Here is a 17043-nt window from a genome sequence, read left to right on the forward strand (position 1 = left end):
GCCTCCACATATTTCATACAGTCCTTCTTCAACTGTGGCCACCAGAATGTTCGTTGAAGCAGCTCGGAGGTCTTATGAACCCCAAAATGGCCAGCCAGCAAGTGATCATGACAAGAGCTGAGAACCGGAACTCGCACTTCCTGAGGAACGAAAATCTTGTCCTTGTACCAGAAGAGTTCATCCTCGGCCAGAAGAGTGATGTCAGGTGGAAGAACAGTACTAGCGGATGCTTGCTTGATCTGGGACAGCAAATCCCCTTGAAGCAGAAGAAAATTCCCCGAGGAAGGAATGGTGTCCGGATGCGAAGAGGTTTCAGGTTCACTGTACATACGAGACAAAGCGTCAGGCTTGGTATTCTTTGACCCGGGGCGGTAAGTTATATGAAAAGAGAATCTGGAGAAAAAGAGTGCCCATCTGGCCTGATGTGGTCTCAGTCTCTTGGCAGACTTCAGGTACTCCAGATTCTTATGGTCAGTGTAAATAAGGATCGGATGGGCTGCTCCTTCCAGCAGATAGCACCATTCTTCGAGAGCGGCCTTGATTGCCAATAGTTCCCGATCTCCAACATCATAATTACTTTCTGCCTCAGATAGTTTGCGAGAAAAGAACGCGACTGGGTGCAGAAGAGATCTTGGTCCTTGTCTCTGAGAGAGTACTGCCCCAACCGCTATCTCGGAGGCATCGACCTCCAGGATGTATGGCAAAGTTGGATCGGGATGCTTTAGGATAGAAGCCAAAATGAACAAGTCCTTCAGAGTATTAAAGGCCGCTTGAGCTTCGGGAGTCCACTGGAATTTCAGGCCCTGTTTGGTTAGTCCTGTGATGGGAGAAATGATGGTGGAAAAACCCCTAATAAACTTTCTATAGAAGTTTGCGAAACCTACAAACCGTTGGACCCCTTTCTTGTCCGTAGGAGCAGGCCAATCCCGGATGACAGAAACCTTCTGGGGGTCCATTTCAATGCCTTCTACCGAAATGATCAGGCCAGGGAACTGAATACTTCATTGCTCGAAGATGCATTTTTCCGGCTTGGCGTAAAGTCCATGAAGGCGGAGTCGTGATAGAACGTTCCTGACGTGTGCCCGATGTTCGGCCAGGGAGGAGGAGAAGATCAGGATGTCATCTAAATAGATGATAACAAATAGATCCAGATAGTCTTTAAAAATGTCGTTCACAAAATGCTGAAATGTGGCAGGGGCATTGCACAGACCGAAAGGCATGACCAAATATTCAAAATGCCCGAAGCGAGTGCGGAAAGCAGTCTTCCACTCGTCTCCACTCCGAATGCGAGCAAGATTATAGGCACCCCGAAGATCCAGCTTGAAAAATACTGCTGCTGACCCCAGTCTTTGAAACAGTTCGGGCACAAGCGGCAAAGGATAATGGTTTTTGATGGTGATTTTGTTGAGTGCCCGATAATCAACACAGGGACGTAAGGATTGGTCCTTCTTCTCTACGAAGAAGATTCCCGCGCCTGCTGGGGAGGTAGAGGGACGGATAAATCCCTTCCTTAAGTTGTTGTCCAGATAAGTCTTCAGGGCTCCCAATTCCGTTTCCGATAATGGGAAAATTCTTCCAAAAGGAATCTCTGCACCCGGAAGCAGTTCTATCGGGCAATCGTATGGCCTGTGAGGAGGTAGAGTCTCAGCGCCCTTTTTGCTAAAAACGTCCAGGAAGCTGTGGTAAACTTGGGGCACGGCTTGACGAGTTTCTGCGTCTATTTCCAGGCAGAGCAAAGAGGAGGGGGGCTTCGCCGATTCCCAACAAACAATGATGGAGGCAGTAGGGTGAGAGGAATTCCATCTTCCCAGAAGTCCAGTCAATTTGGGGATTATGGGCTCTCAGCCAGGGCATGCCTAATATGATAGGAAATAAAGGGGACTTGATGACGTCCAAACACAATAACTCCTGGTGAGTCCCGACAATGGTGGCAAACAAAGGTAAAGTCTCTTGAGTTACTGGACCAGATTTGAGGGTTGAACCATCGGCCAGATGCACGGAAAGTCCCTTTGCCCTAGACCGAAGGGGAATGTTATATTTTGAGGCAAAGGACAAGTCTTTGAAGCCACTGCAAGCCCCCGAATCAATAATTGCGCTGGTTCGGATATTCCCTCCTAGGAGCTGCAAAAGAATGGGTACAGTCAGATGGGAGATACTATTCGGCAAGTCAGGAGTAAGGGCAGGAGACATGGAAAAGCACTTACGAAGCTTTGCAGGGCAAGTGCGCACGAAGTGTCCCGGTTCTCCACAGTACAGACAAAGGTTTCCTGTCCGACAGCGCTGACGTTCTTCAGGTGTCAGGGAAGGTCTAAGTAAACCCAGCTGCATGGGTTCAGGAGGGTCCTGGATTGCTGCGGTGGAATTAGAAGAGGCCGGATGGGGGGAGTTAGGTACCCGAGGTAACATCCACACTGGACGAGAGGTTGCTATGGAACGTTCCAAACGACGCTCTCTTAAGCGTCTGTCTATTTGGATTGACAGATCCACAAGGGTTTCCAAAGTCTCAGGAGTGCCCATTCGGGCTAGTTCGTCTTTCAGGGGTTCCGAAAGACCCATACGGAATTGATAATGAAGAGCCGCATTATTCCAGTTCGTGTCAGCACTCCAATGTCTAAACTCCGATACGTAGTCTTCCACGGGTCTGCGGCCTTGATGCAGCGTATGCAAAGCTGCCTCTGCGGTAGCAGTTAATTGTGGATCCTCATATAGCCAGGACATGGCCTGAAAGAAGGCGTTCAGGGTATCAAGAGAAGGATCCTTCTTTTCCAGAAGACGATGAGCCCAGGTCTGGGGTTCGCCTGTCAGCAGGGAAATGACAAATCCCACTTTGGTGGATTCGAGGGAAAAGGTTCTTGGTTGTAAGGCAAAGAAAAGTTCGCAGGAGTTGCGGAATGCCCCGAATCTTCCCCGGTGGACTGAGAATCTTTCAGGTGTGGGTACCCTGGGCTCTGGCGGCAACATCACCACCGAAGGTGCAGCAGAAGTCCCGGAAACAGCTGGTGTGGATGCAGACAGGGCCTGGACACGTTCAACTGGCTATAGCCTTCCTGTAGATTCTTCACCACTTGGGTAAGTCCAGCAAGATGGCGGCAGAGCTCGTCCATTGGAGAGGCTCCCTGCGTGGGCTCGGACATGGCTGCCCAGTACTGTCACGTACCTGGGTATAGGAGCCCAGAATGCAGGAAGCGGCCTCTCGTAAGACTCTGGCTCGAGAATCCCTGGAGGTGGGAACAGGAGTTCTAGAGATCAGAGGGCACAAGTGCCGAGCTGGTGAAGGACAGGTCCAGACCTTGAGTAGTGGAGGAACTACAGAAGGGCTGGAAATGTAGACACCCGGTAGACTGGTCAGACAGCAGCAGGCACAGGCGGTCAGGCTGGAACGGCTGGTAGCAGACAGCAGACAACAGCAGGCACAGGTGGTCAGGCTGGAACAGCTGGTAGCAGACAGCAGACAACAGCAGGCACAGGCGGTCAGGCTGGAACAGCTGGTAGCAGACAGCAGACGACAGCAGGCACAGGCAGTCTGGCTGGAACAGCAGGTGGCAGAAGAAAGGTCAAAGTACAAGCCGGGTCGGTAACAGGCGGGCAGCAACGGTACACAGGAAGAGACAGAAGCGTGGTCAGACAAGCCGGAGGTCAGAGGCTGGCAGCAAGCAGACGTCGTCAGGAACAAGCCGGGTAACAAGAATCAGGGACAACCAGGTAGCAGAAGACAGAATAACCGGACACGCTGTAGACTAGACAGCACAGAGGCACAGTAACAGGTTCCTTAAGTAGCCCTTTGGGCACCAAGAACGGTCGCACGGCGTGTCTGCGCGTGCCCGCGTGAAACCGTGCACCCGTTCGTGACCCCGCGCACCCACGTGCGCCCGTTCGTACCAACACGCACCCGCGTGCGTCCGTTCGCGCCAACGCGCGCCCATGGATACTGGTTAGTTCTCAACATGAGGATTCAGTGAGCAGGCCTTCCATATGCCACTGGATTCCAGGGACGACCATGACACCCAGCTTCTTACAGTACAATGTGTCAAAGGGAAATGCCTGTGTCACCAAACCTAATCCAGCCTCTCTGCTCTGTCCCTCAGACAGGCAGCAGCTTCATTCACAGTGCTTTAAAGACTTCCTGGACGTGTGGCCGACGTCTGAAGCCGCAAGCCATGCCCCCCCGCCACGTGAAAAACACCCCCTCTTCCTTTTTAAAGGAGAGCATTTTCCCGTACGAGCTGCGTTTGCAGCATGGTGGGGAGTAAATCCTCTGCTTTTTCAAGCGGCCGCGGTCTGCCCTTTTTTTTTTTTAAACAAGCCAGATTCTCTGGCATGTCCCTGAAGAAGAAAAACGACAATCGGGGGGCGCAGGAAGAGACCAGACCCCCTTTTTTTACCAAAGGGTCTGTGCCGGCCACAGGAAAGGAAAGTGAAGGCTTCTGCTGTTTCCAGCGTCAGGATGGTGAGTGCTCAATACAGCCCCCAGTGGTAACACATAGACATGACAACACTATACATAGAAGGAGAAATTCCTGAGAAAATCTCCCTTACCTTATCCTCGCAGCAAGGTTTTATCAGAGATAAAAACACAATCTTTACCCTTCACGGTAGGCTCCAAGACCTTAAAGGAAACCTTCAGGAACTGGGGAACTTTCAGGTATCCCACAATCCTGGACCTGCGACAGCACCCTGCCAGTAAACCTTTATGGCCTCTTACTACCAAAAACGACTGGATCCCAGGGCCCAGCTCTCAAAGAGAAGTATTCACAAGCAAAACCCTGTTTCATTCGGATCACGAGACCCGGGTACCATTCATTTAGCCCATGAAAAAGACATCAGAACGGATCCGGTCAGCATGGCTGGCCCTCATCAATGATTATTACCCGTGGAGATCAGCACAGCACATATATATATATTTTTTTTTAATCAGAAAGGTTTTTATTGCTCACAAAACAGATAATACATTCCAAAATGAAACACGGTACATGTGCAATCTTAGGATCTTCCATCAATGGTTACAGATGTTAACAATGAAATTAGGTTTATTACCCATGGTATCTTTAGAGTCGTCACAATCTGCGCCATATATTCAGTGCTCGTCTTCAACCCCATGTCTCCCATGCCCCATTTCTCATTTCCGGAGCTCTATTACTTTCTGTCTGGAATTATGGCTTCCACTACACCTACATCCCTCTAATCAGTCTCGTTTGTACTAGTTCCATAGGACTCAGCCCCGGCATGTCGAGCCATGCGCCCCATAGTTTCTCAAACTTGTCAGGGTTCCCTCTATGCTGATATATGTACTTGTCCATTATGAGTGTTTTACCCACATGTTGTATCCACGTTTTAGTTTGTGGTGGTGCAGCTGATTTCCAGCTTAGTAAAATAATTTTTCTAGCCTGAAACAGTGTTCTAGTAAAGGGAGTTCTCTCCCCCCTCCTCGTCTATCACCCCCTCCAGCGCCCCCAATAGGCAGTGTAGTGGTTCCAGGGGGACATTGGTCTGGAAGACCCGATTCAGTGTAGTGTGGCAGCACGCAGGTAAAATCACCTGGTTGTATTCAGGATGGGAAATATGTGTGTCCTAGATTCAGGCTTTATGCAGACTTTTATAATTAGAGGGGAAGAGTTAATGAGCCCAGCTGAAGTAAGTGGGCTCATTAAGACCTCTACAAAAAACCCCAGCATGCATAGGGAGATGCTCCATCCTGGAACCAGTTTTGTGTGTATAGACTGGGGAGTCTGAGATCTGTTCTGTGCGGTGAGTCAACGCCTGTGTGGCAAACCCCTACAATAGAGACAGGGACTGGGGCAGCACAAGGCTGCACCCAGTTGTTAGACAGGGAGTCTACATGTGTAGTTAGAGGTCAAGCTGACCAGGATTTATTTTCTTGTTTTATTTTGTTTGGCTGTTATATGTATCACTGCATGTAGCCTAAATAAACCGGACCTTTTGTTTTTTGCACCTACACCGCTGTCTGCTGTGCCTGACTTTGTGTTGTGAACCCATCCAGGGGGTCACACACACCCGCTACCGAGCGAACCCCCTCACAGTTGGTGGAGAATTTTGGCAGTTTTTTTTTTTTTTTTTTTTTGTTAAGGCCAGCATATGGGAGATACTGAGACAGCTGGCTCTAGCAAATGCAAACCAGCAGCAAGCAAATGCAAATCAGCAGCAAACAAATGCAGCTTTACAAAAGAGCCTTGCAGCTCAACAACAAGCCCAGCAGCAGGCAAATGCAAATCAGCAGCAGACAAATGCAACTTTGCAGCAGAGTTTGGAAGCTCAGCAACAAGCCCAGCAGCGATCTGAAGCCCGCTTCATAGACCTGTTGCAGAAGCAAGAGCAGAATTTTCAACAGCAAATAGAGACATTGATACAGCAACGTCCGCAGACCAATGAAGCAAGTGGGTACAATAATACCGCAACCTTTGGTGTGAGCCGTTTACTGACAAAAATGACTGGAGAGGATGATCCGGAGGTGTTTTTGACCACATTTGAAAGGACTGCTGAAAGGGAAAAGTGGCCTAAGGAGCAATGGGCTGGACTGGTGGCCCCTCTGTTAACTGGGGAATCGCAGAAAGCTTATTATGACCTAGAGCCTGACCAAGCAAAAGACTATGTGGTGCTAAAAGCAGAAATATTGGCACGGCTGGGTGTCACCCTGGCAGTCCGGGCTCAGCGTGTGCATAACTGGACTTTTCAGGTTGGAAAACCTCCCAGGTCTCAAATGTATGATCTCATTCACCTGAGCAGGAAGTGGCTGCAGCCAGAGATTTTGAGCGCACCAAACATTGTGGAACGTGTGGTTATGGATCGTTTCCTGAGAGCTCTTCCTACTGCCATCCAAAAATGGGTAAGCCATGGAGACCCAGAAAATGCAGATAAACTTGTGGATCTGGTTGAGAGGTACTTGGCTACAGAGAACTTGACCACCTCTTCCAGGGACTCACGGACTTTCCCCCCTAAGACCAGATCATCCCCAGTGGCGGGTAAGATGACTCCAAGGGGTGAGGGTGGAGAGAGTGAGAGGGTGGGAGTTCTACCTAAGGTCTGGCGGGAGCAGCCCAGGAAGCCCATGCTGCAAGAGGCAGCGAAAAAAATTATTTGCTACCGCTGCCGGCAAGAGGGACATATTGCAGCCAATTGCCCAGTTGTGGATGAGCCTATGCAATGTGACTTTATAAGGGAGAGACGTCAGTCGCTGTTTGCGACAGTTGCATGCACTGCCATTCGGGGACCTGAGAAACATTTATGTAAAATGTGTATTAATGGTAGACATGTTGATGTGTTGCTAGATTCAGGTAGCCTGGTAACATTGATAAAAGCTGAATTAGTTACTACAGAGGTCTCTGGGAAGAACAGGGTGGCTGTTATTTGTGTGCATGGGGACACCCGAGAGTATCCTGTAACTTCAGTGTTTTTTGAGACCCCCAAAGGTAACCTCTCTCATCAGGTGGGGTTAGTGTCTCAGTTACCACATGATGCTATTGTGGGAAGGGATTTTCCAAAATTCTGGGAACTCTGGGATTGTCCTGAGCCCCCCACTGGTGCCCCTATAGACCAGGAAGATGACCAGAATTCCTCTGGGAGTGGTGAGGACTCTCCTGATTTTCCCTTGTCGGTATTGGCGGGGGAAACTCGAGAAACTGGGGAGGAGCCAACATCCTCAGATGAAAACATGCCGTCTGTGGAGTTTTCGGATCTTGAGGTTCACAGGGAAAATTTTGCCACAGAACAGTTAAAAGACCCCACCCTAATAAAGGCACGGGAAAATGTGGTGAAAATAGATGGCGAGTTAGTGAACCCAGATAAGACTTGCCCTTATCCTTACTTCACTATGGAAAGGGACCTGCTATATCGAGCGGCTCAAAGGGCAGAAGAAACCATTGAGCAACTTGTAGTGCCCAAACCTTACAGGAAGTTGGTGTTAGAATTGGCTCATGGACACATTCTGGGAGGTCATCTGGGGACAGAGAAAACCAGAGAGAGGGTATTGCAGAGATTCTATTGGCCTGGGGTCATGAAGGAAATAGAAAATTATTGTTCCTCCTGCCCTGTGTGTCAGAAGTCGGCACCTATGCCACATTTCCGTAACCCACTGGTACCTCTTCCTATCATTGAGGTCCCCTTTGAGAGGATCGCAATGGATTTGGTAGGTCCGATAATGAAGTCTGCTAGGGGGCATCAGTACATTTTGGTTATATTGGACTATGCCACCCGTTATCCGGAAGCAATTCCTCTCCGAAATACCTCGGCCAAAACCATAGCCAAAGAGCTATCCCTTGTTTTTAGCCGCGTGGGTATTTGTAAGGAACTGCTTACGGACCAAGGTACACCCTTTATGTCCCGGGTTATGAAAGAATTATGCAAGTTGTACAAAGTGAAGCAATTGCGTACATCTGTGTATCACCCCCAAACAGATGGGTTGGTTGAAAGATTCAACAAAACCCTAAAACAAATGTTAAAGAAGGTGGTGGATAGAGATGGAAAGAATTGGGATTATCTAATACCCTATCTGATGTTTGCCATTAGGGAGGTACCCCAATCCTCTACGGGTTTCTCACCCTTCGAGTTGCTCTATGGGAGACACCCAAGAGGGCTGCTGGATATCGCCAAGGAAACTTGGGAAAATGAGAGTTCTCCTCACAGGAGTGTGATTGAGCATGTCGCCCTGATGCAAGATAGAATTGCACAGGTAATGCCAATTGTAAAGGAACATTTAACCCAAGCGCAGTTAGCACAGCAGAGAGTGTACAACCGTGGGGCCAAGACACGTACTTTTTCCCCGGGGGATAGGGTCTTGGTGCTAGTCCCTACGGTTGAAAGCAAATTTCTGGCCAAATGGCAAGGTCCATATGAAGTAATTGAAAAAATTAGTGAGGTGAACTACAGGGTTAGACAGCCAGGAAGGCGAAAGCCGGAGCAGATCTATCACGTCAATCTGCTGAAAGCCTGGAGGGATAGGGAATCCCTAGTCGCAGAGACTTTGTCACAAGTACAGCCTGATTGCTTAGTTCCTGAGGTTGGAATAGCAGACACCTTATCGAAACCCCAACAACAGGAGGTTAAAGAGTTTGTACTTCGTAACAAAGAGATTTTCTCTGAGCTTCCGGGACAAACATCTGGCGTAGAGCATGACATTATCACCCCGCCAGGAGAAAGGGTAAAACTAAAACCTTATAGAATACCAGAGGCCCGACGGGAGGCAATACGTGGGGAGGTTCAAAGGATGCTGGAATTGGGTGTGATAGAGGAGTCCCAGAGTGACTGGTCCAGTCCTATTGTACTAGTGCCCAAACCTGATGGGAGTTTTGTAACGATTTTAGACAATTAAAGTTACAAAATTTGACACCTACCCCATGCCACGTATAGATGAGTTGGTTGACCGGTTGGGAACAGCCCGATATATGACAACTCTTGATCTCACCAAAGGGTATTGGCAAATTCCCCTGGCCGAGTCGGCCAAGGAGAAAACTGTGTTTGTACCCCCAGATGGGGCATTCCAATATAAGAGAATGCCGTTTGGGTTACAGAATGCACCGGCAACATTCCAGCGGAAAATGGATAAGATTCTGAGGCCCCATCATAAATATGCTGCAGCTTACCTGGATGATGTGATTATCCATAGCACAGACTGGGTCTCACATTTGCCAAAAGTACAAGCAGTCCTAGACTCCATCCGGGAAGCTGGGTTTACGGCCAATCCAAAGAAGTGTACCATTGGACAGGAGGAGGCCAAATATCTTGGGTACACTATTGGGAGGGGGGTGATAAAACCCCAAGTCAATAAAGTCGAGGCCATACAGAGTTGGCCACGTCCCAACAGCAAGAAACAGGTACGAGCCTTTCTGGGAATCGCTGGCTATTATCGACGATTCATTCCCCATTTTGCTTCTCAGGCTGTGCCCCTCACCAACCTGACAAAAGGGAAAGAGTCGGTTATGGTTGAATGGTCCCCAGAGGCTGAGGAAGCATTTCAGTCCTTAAAAACAGCCTTATGTAGCCAGCCAGTGTTGTACTCACCAGACTTCTCTAAGGACTTTGTTGTACAAACTGATGCATCAGACGTTGGGTTAGGAGCAGTGTTATCCCAGGTCTGGAACGGGGAAGAGCACCCAGTCATTTACCTCAGCAGGAAGTTAAAGTCCCATGAGGTAAATTACTCCACGATTGAGAAGGAATGTTTAGCAGTGAAGTGGGCTCTAGATTCCCTTCGGTACTATCTGCTAGGTAGGCACTTTGACCTGGTGACTGATCACGCTCCTTTAAAGTGGATGGCTCAGAACAAGGAGACCAATAGAAGGGTAAATAGGTGGTTCCTGGCCCTACAGGAATTTAACTTTACAGTTAAGCATTGCCCTGGTGTTAAAATGGGGAATGTGGATGCTTTGTCTCGGATACATGCGTGTCTGGCTGCTTGTGTTACAACCCCAAGGTTGAAACAAGAGGGGGGGGTATGTGGCAGCACGCAGGTAAAATCACCTGGTTGTATTCAGGATGGGAAATATGTGTGTCCTAGATTCAGGCTTTATGCAGACTTTTACAATTAGAGGGGAAGAGTTAATGAGCCCAGCTGAAGTAAGTGGGCTCATTAAGACCTCTACAAAAAACCCCAGCATGCATAGGGAGATGCTCCATCCTGGAACCAGTTTTGTGTGTATAGACTGGGGAGTCTGAGATCTGTTCTGTGCGGTGAGTCAACGCCTGTGTGGCAAACCCCTACAATAGAGACAGGGACTGGGGCAGCACAAGGCTGCACCCAGTTGTTAGACAGGGAGTCTACGTGTGTAGTTAGAGGTCAAGCTGACCAGGATTTATTTTCTTGTTTTATTTTGTTTGGCTGTTATATGTATCACTGCATGTAGCCTAAATAAACCGGACCTTTTGTTTTTTGCACCTACACCGCTGTCTGCTGTGCCTGACCTTGTGTTGTGAACCCATCCAGGGGGTCACACACACCCGCTACCGAGCGAACCCCCTCACAGTAGCCATAACCTCCGTTTAATATCTATATAGTTTTGGACAGCGCCAAAGGAGGTGAATCAAATCCCTGGGCGCTGCCCTGCACCTAACGCATAGTGGGTCAGGTTTTCTGCCCATTTGGTGTAGTTTTACAGGTGTGTAATGGACTCTTAGCAGGATGTATAATTGGGATATTTTTTGTGCAACGTTCAACGAACAGGTTTTGACTGCCTGTAATGCCTCTTCCTAAAGTTCCCACTTCACTGGTCCCAGATCCGCCTCCCATTGTGTGGAGGCGGATCTGAGACCAGTGGAGGGGGAACTTTGGGAAGTTCATTCTTGGATGTCCCTCCAAGAATGATGACAGTAGCATGTGAGTAAAGCCGTACATCTTTGAAGCCGCATTTTGGATACATGCTACAGATTCACCACTTTACAGGCAGAGTAACCCCCACCCCCCAAGTTACTAGCTTCAGGGCTAGTTAATTCCATAGGAACGCAGTTCAGAGGTGTTACAAATGCTTTTCTGCATGTGCATTTTTGATGCGATCCAGTGCGTTTATGATACGTTTTTTGGTGCGTTTTTTTATGCAGTCCAGTACTTTTTTCAACCTTCTTTTTTCTTAACCTTAACCACTTCAGCCCTGGACCAATAAACACCCTAAGGACCAGAGGTCTTTTTACAATTTCGCACTGCACTGCTATAACTGGTAATTGCGCGGTCATGCAATATTGCACCCAAACGAAATGTGCGTCCTTTTCTTCCCACAAATAGAGCTTTCTTTTGATGGTATTTGATTGCCTCTGCGATTTAAATTTTTTGCGATATAAATGGAAAAAGAGCGAAAATTTTGAAAAAAGAAGATATTTTCTTCTTTTTGTTATAAGAAAAATCGAATAAACTCAATTTTAGGCCAAAATGTATTCAGCCACATGTCTTTAGTAAAAAAAATGTCAATAAGCGTATATTTTTTGGTTTGCGCAAAAGTTATAGCGTCTACAAACTAGAGTACATTTTCTGGAATTTACACAGCTTTTAATTTATGACTGCCTATCTCATTTCTTGAGGTGCTAAAATGGCAGGGCAGTACAAACCCCCCCAAATGACCCCATTTTGGAAAGTAGACACCCCAAGCAAATTGCTGATGGGTATGTTGAGCCCATTGAATATTTATTTTTTTTGTCCTAAGGGATTGAATAATGACAAAAAAAAAACTCACTAAATGATATATTGCTCACACATGCCATAGTTATATGTGGAATTGCACCCCAAAATATATTCCGCTACTTCTCCCGAGTATGGGGATATCACATGTGTGGAACTTTTTGAGAGTCTAGTCACGCACGGCACCCCGAAAACCAATCACCACCTTCAGGATTTCTAAGGGTGCAAATTTTTGATTTCACTCCTCACTACCTATCACAGTTTCGAAGGCCATAAAATGCCAAAAAAGCACAAAACCCCCCAAAATGACCCCATTTTGGAAAGTAGACACCCCAAGCTATTTACTGAGAGGCATGTTGAGTCCATGGAATATTTTATATTTTGCCACAAGTTACGGGAATATTACAAACTTTTTTTTTTTTGCACAAAGTTGTCACTAAATGATATATTGCTCACACATGCTATGGGCATATGTGAAATTACACCCCAAAATACATTCTGCTGCTTCTCCTGAGTACAGGGATACCATGTGTGGGACTTTTTGGGAGCCTAGCCGCGTACGGGACCCCGAAATCCAAGCACCGCATTCAGGATTTCTAAGGGCATACATTTTTTATTTTACTCCTCACTACCTATCACTACCTATCACAGTTTTGAAGGCCATAAAATGCCAAGATGGCACAAAACCCCCCCAAATGACCCCATTTTGGAAAGTAGACACCCCAAGCTATTTGCTGAGGGCCATGTTGAGACCATTGAATATTTTTTTTTTTTTGTCCCAAGGGATTGAATAATGACAAAAAATAAAAATAATATTTTTTTTTTACAAAAAGTTATCACTAAATTATATATTGCTCACACATGCCATGGTTATATGTGGAATTGCACCCCAAAATAGACAGATCAGTGTCTTCCTCTTCACTATCTGTCATGCTCAGAAACGTGTAGGCCTCTTCACTAGTGTACCTTCGCTTTGCCATTTTGGGCTCTAAATTTAGGGGTACACTAGTGAGACTCACAGGTAAAAAAGCACCTAGCCTGTCAGCGACTGTATCAAAACGCTACAAAAAAAACTGTTAGCGATCGCAGGGATCAAGCCTGACTCTGCAAATGCTGCAGTTATGTGTGTTGTGTTTTGTAAGTGACAGTGATCGATCGATACTGCACTTGGGTGGGCTGGGCTGGGCGGAGGGGCAAAACGCAGGTGCTAGCAGGTATCTGGATTGATCCTGCTAACAATGCATTTTTTTAGAACCCTAAATTGCTGGGCACGCTAGTATAGATCTGATCAGATCAGATATTGATCTGTTCGGATACTATACCACTAAGGGAGGTGTATGCTTTGCGCATGGGTGTTAGCGGTACTGGCACTAACCTAGCACTGCCTGGGGCGACGCAGACCCTTTCTGACCCTAAAACCGAATTGATATCACCCGCCGGGTGATCAGGGGGTTAAACCTTTATTAGGTAATAAATGGCGGGTGCCCTGATGCTATAAAAAGCGAACTACCTAACCAGCGTCACCCGTAACACTTATATGGTGATCACTGGTGAAAGGGTTAACTAAGGGCAATCAGGGGGTTAAAACCTTTATTGGGTATTTATATGGGGGTACCTGACGCTATATAAAAACCTTACAGGGAACCTAAATAACTAAATAACTAACTGGCTAACCAGCGTCACCAGTGACACTTATACAGCGATCGCTGGTGAAAGGGTTAACTCTAGGGGCAATCAAGGGGTTAAAACCTTTATTAGGTTATATATCGGGGTACCTAACGCTATAAAAACCTGGTGTTGAACCTAAAAAAAAACTAGCTTCCTAGCGGGACCAGTGACACTAATGCAGCGATCAGAAAAACTATTGCTTAGTGACACTGGTAAAAGGGGGTGAAAGGGTTAACTGGGAGGGCAATCAAGGGGTTAAACCTTTATTGGGGGGAGGTAGGGGGCTACCCTGGACCTAAAGGGGCCTAACACTAGCTGCCCTGACACTTTTTACAGTCACAACTGACACTAAATTCAGTGATCAGTAAATAAATGAACACTGCAATTAGTGACACTGTGACTGGGGGGGCGGGGCCGATCGAGGGGGTGATCGGGGGGTGACTGGGGTGAAATGTGTACCTATGTATCAGTGGACTGTTGGTGCACTTACTTGGTGCACTTACTTGTATGTCTTCACTCCGCGCTGTCCGGTCAAAAAGACCGACACGAGGAGTGTGACATCACTTCCTCCTTCCTGTGTTTACATTTACACAGAGGAGGAAGCTTCTCATTGGCCAGGAGCGATCGAGAGGGGATGGCCAGAAATTCCCTCATCACGGATCGCTCCTGCAGCGAACCGGACCGCCGTATCCAGCGGGAGGGGGTCCAATCGGACTCCCCACCCGCTGGAAGGCAGGCACGTACATGTACGTGCTTGTGCCTGCCGGTGCCATTGTAATGACGTACATTGGCAATACGGCGGTCCTGAAGTGGTTAATTAAGGACATGCTGGATGATGTGTTTAATTTTGGACAGAGGGGTGGCTTATTTTGTGTTTGCTGCATTTGGGTTGGTCTGGACATGCTCAGGGACTAGTTTTTTTTTGTGTGTGTGAACACTACTTGGATGTTTCTGGGCATGCTCAGAGAGTGTGTTTTTTGGGTTAGTAATTTAAGGACATCCTTAACAGGTGTACCCACTTTGAAGTTCAATCTCTACACTGGTTGAACTTGCATTTTGTGTGCTTTACAGGTGTTTTCAATTGCCTCATTAGCACACAAACCTATGTTATATAAAGCTTGCAGATAGTATTTGTTACCTTGCCCTGAAAAGAGATTGTGTGATGGTCTGAATTTTTCTTTGCTGTGCTCGATGGAGCGAAAGGGGATTCAGAACACCCTGCAGTTTCAGGTTATGCCTGGTCATTTGCACAAAGTGAGTTTGGAGTTTCTTGTTCAGGATTTGCTGGAGAAATCAGTTGGAGTGGAACCATGTCACATTTATTGTATCCAGGACCATGCAGCACCAAGTTACTATGATGTGCATAGCAATTTTTGCATGGGAGTTATTGAGAAGTGCAAGGAATTGGAGAAAGCTAACCATGAGTCTATAAGGCCTTTCATAGTGGAACCCTTGTATGCTATGGAGGAGAAACCATTGGTTGTTCACCTGTTTAATCCCTTCACAGACATTGCTTTGGTAGTGGCCTTTTTGAAGAGATACTGCTCTGCAGTGAAGGGAGGCTTCAGGCTGACTAATCGTCTGAGGATCTTTAATAGCAAATTAAAGTTTTTTTTTTGTCAAGCTGAAGGTGGATTCTGAAGGGATTGGTGGAGTGCAGCATCCACCAGCTAATTTTTCAATAGCAGGAAATAGAGGGTTTCTCTACTACTCTGGTCAACCGACATACTGCAGAAGATGTCATAAGTTTGGGCATACCAGAGATGAATGTAATGTGAAGATGCACTGCTGGAACTATGGGGAGGAGGGACATGAGGCTGGGGCTTGCTTGATTAAGCGGGCCTGTGATATGTGGACAGCATGATCATACAGTTAAGAATTGTCCAAAAGTAAGAAGGGCCTATGTCTCTCATGCTGAAGCTGTCAGGCGCACTGCTGAGCGTGGAGACCAGTGTCCACACAGGTGCTGTCTGACTCTCCTGAAAGACCGGAAGAGAAGGAGGAGGTGAAAGAGGAAGAAAGTGGGCACCAGGGTGTGGAGGAGAGAGTGAAGGAAAGAGTAGAAGTGCCACCCACCAGTGTGGAGCCATTAACAGTGGGGAGTGGAGCAGAGGTTGAGAGGGTGGTGGAGGAGGCTATGGAGGAGTTGGCAGCAGCCTTACAGTGGGAGCCGGAGGTGCAGGAAGCCCAAGAAGAGGAGGTGGAAAAGATGGAGACACTGGGTGCCAAGACCAAGGTGGACGCTTTGGCGAGCCCTAAGAAGTGAAGGGCTAAGAAATTTAAAGTAGAGACATCTGGTATTGAAACTAGTAACCCCTTTGAGGTCCGGGGGGATGTTGGAGTGAAGGTAGAATCACCAGTACTAAGTCTGGGGACTCCAGAAATTTTTCAGCCGGCCACATTGTCGTCTAGTCAGGTGTTTTTGGATGATGAAAGCATTGTGGCCCTGAGGAAAATATGTCAGTTTTCTGGCTTAAGTGATAGGCCTGTGGGTGAATGATGCACATCTTCATGTGAATGAGCATCAAGCTGGTGTCCCTCAATGTGAGGGGTTTTGGGTCTCTTGCTAGACAGTGTGCCGTTTTTGAGGACTTGAAGGTCAATGGAGGAGACATCACCTGTCTACAGGAGTGTTTTTTTTAATCAACTGCCCAAGCCTCCAGAGTAGGTGGTAGATTACATATGGTCAGCAGTTGGGGAAAATAGGAATGCTGGGGTAGGCATTATCATTACAAATACAAATATTCGCATTATGTCTCATGTTGTGTTAGTGCCAGGAAGATTAATTATGGCAGATTTTGTTTTGTTTAACTAGAAGTTTAGGCTTTTTAATTTATATGCTCCTGTGAATAGCCAGAAACGTCTTGAGTTTTTTGAAGTTACATGCAGTGGGAAGGAGACCTACTGTGATCATGGGTGATTTTTAATATGATTTGATTTGTGAAAGATTGGATAGGAGTAGCGGAGACTAAGTTAGATGTAGGTAGCACTATGCTGAATGGGGTAATTCAGGACTTGCATCTCAATGATGCTCATACTGTCCTGCGTTTGGTAGATCCATATTTCACTTTTTTTTTCAGAGTGTGGGAGCACCAAATCCAGAACTGATTTATGTTTGTTTTCTGATGCGTTTAAATGTGCTAATGTTAAACACAGGCCAGTCATTTTTTTCAGACCATGTGGCAGTGTATGTTGATTTGAGTATGGGAGACAGTATTAAGTTTGGTTTAGGGGTATGGAGGTTAAATAGTTTATTGTTG

This window comes from Lithobates pipiens, unplaced genomic scaffold (genome assembly GCF_037356315.1).
Source record: "Lithobates pipiens isolate NorthernLeopardFrog02 unplaced genomic scaffold, aLitPip1_a1.2 Scaffold_19, whole genome shotgun sequence".
NCBI lineage: Eukaryota > Metazoa > Chordata > Amphibia > Anura > Ranidae > Lithobates > Lithobates pipiens.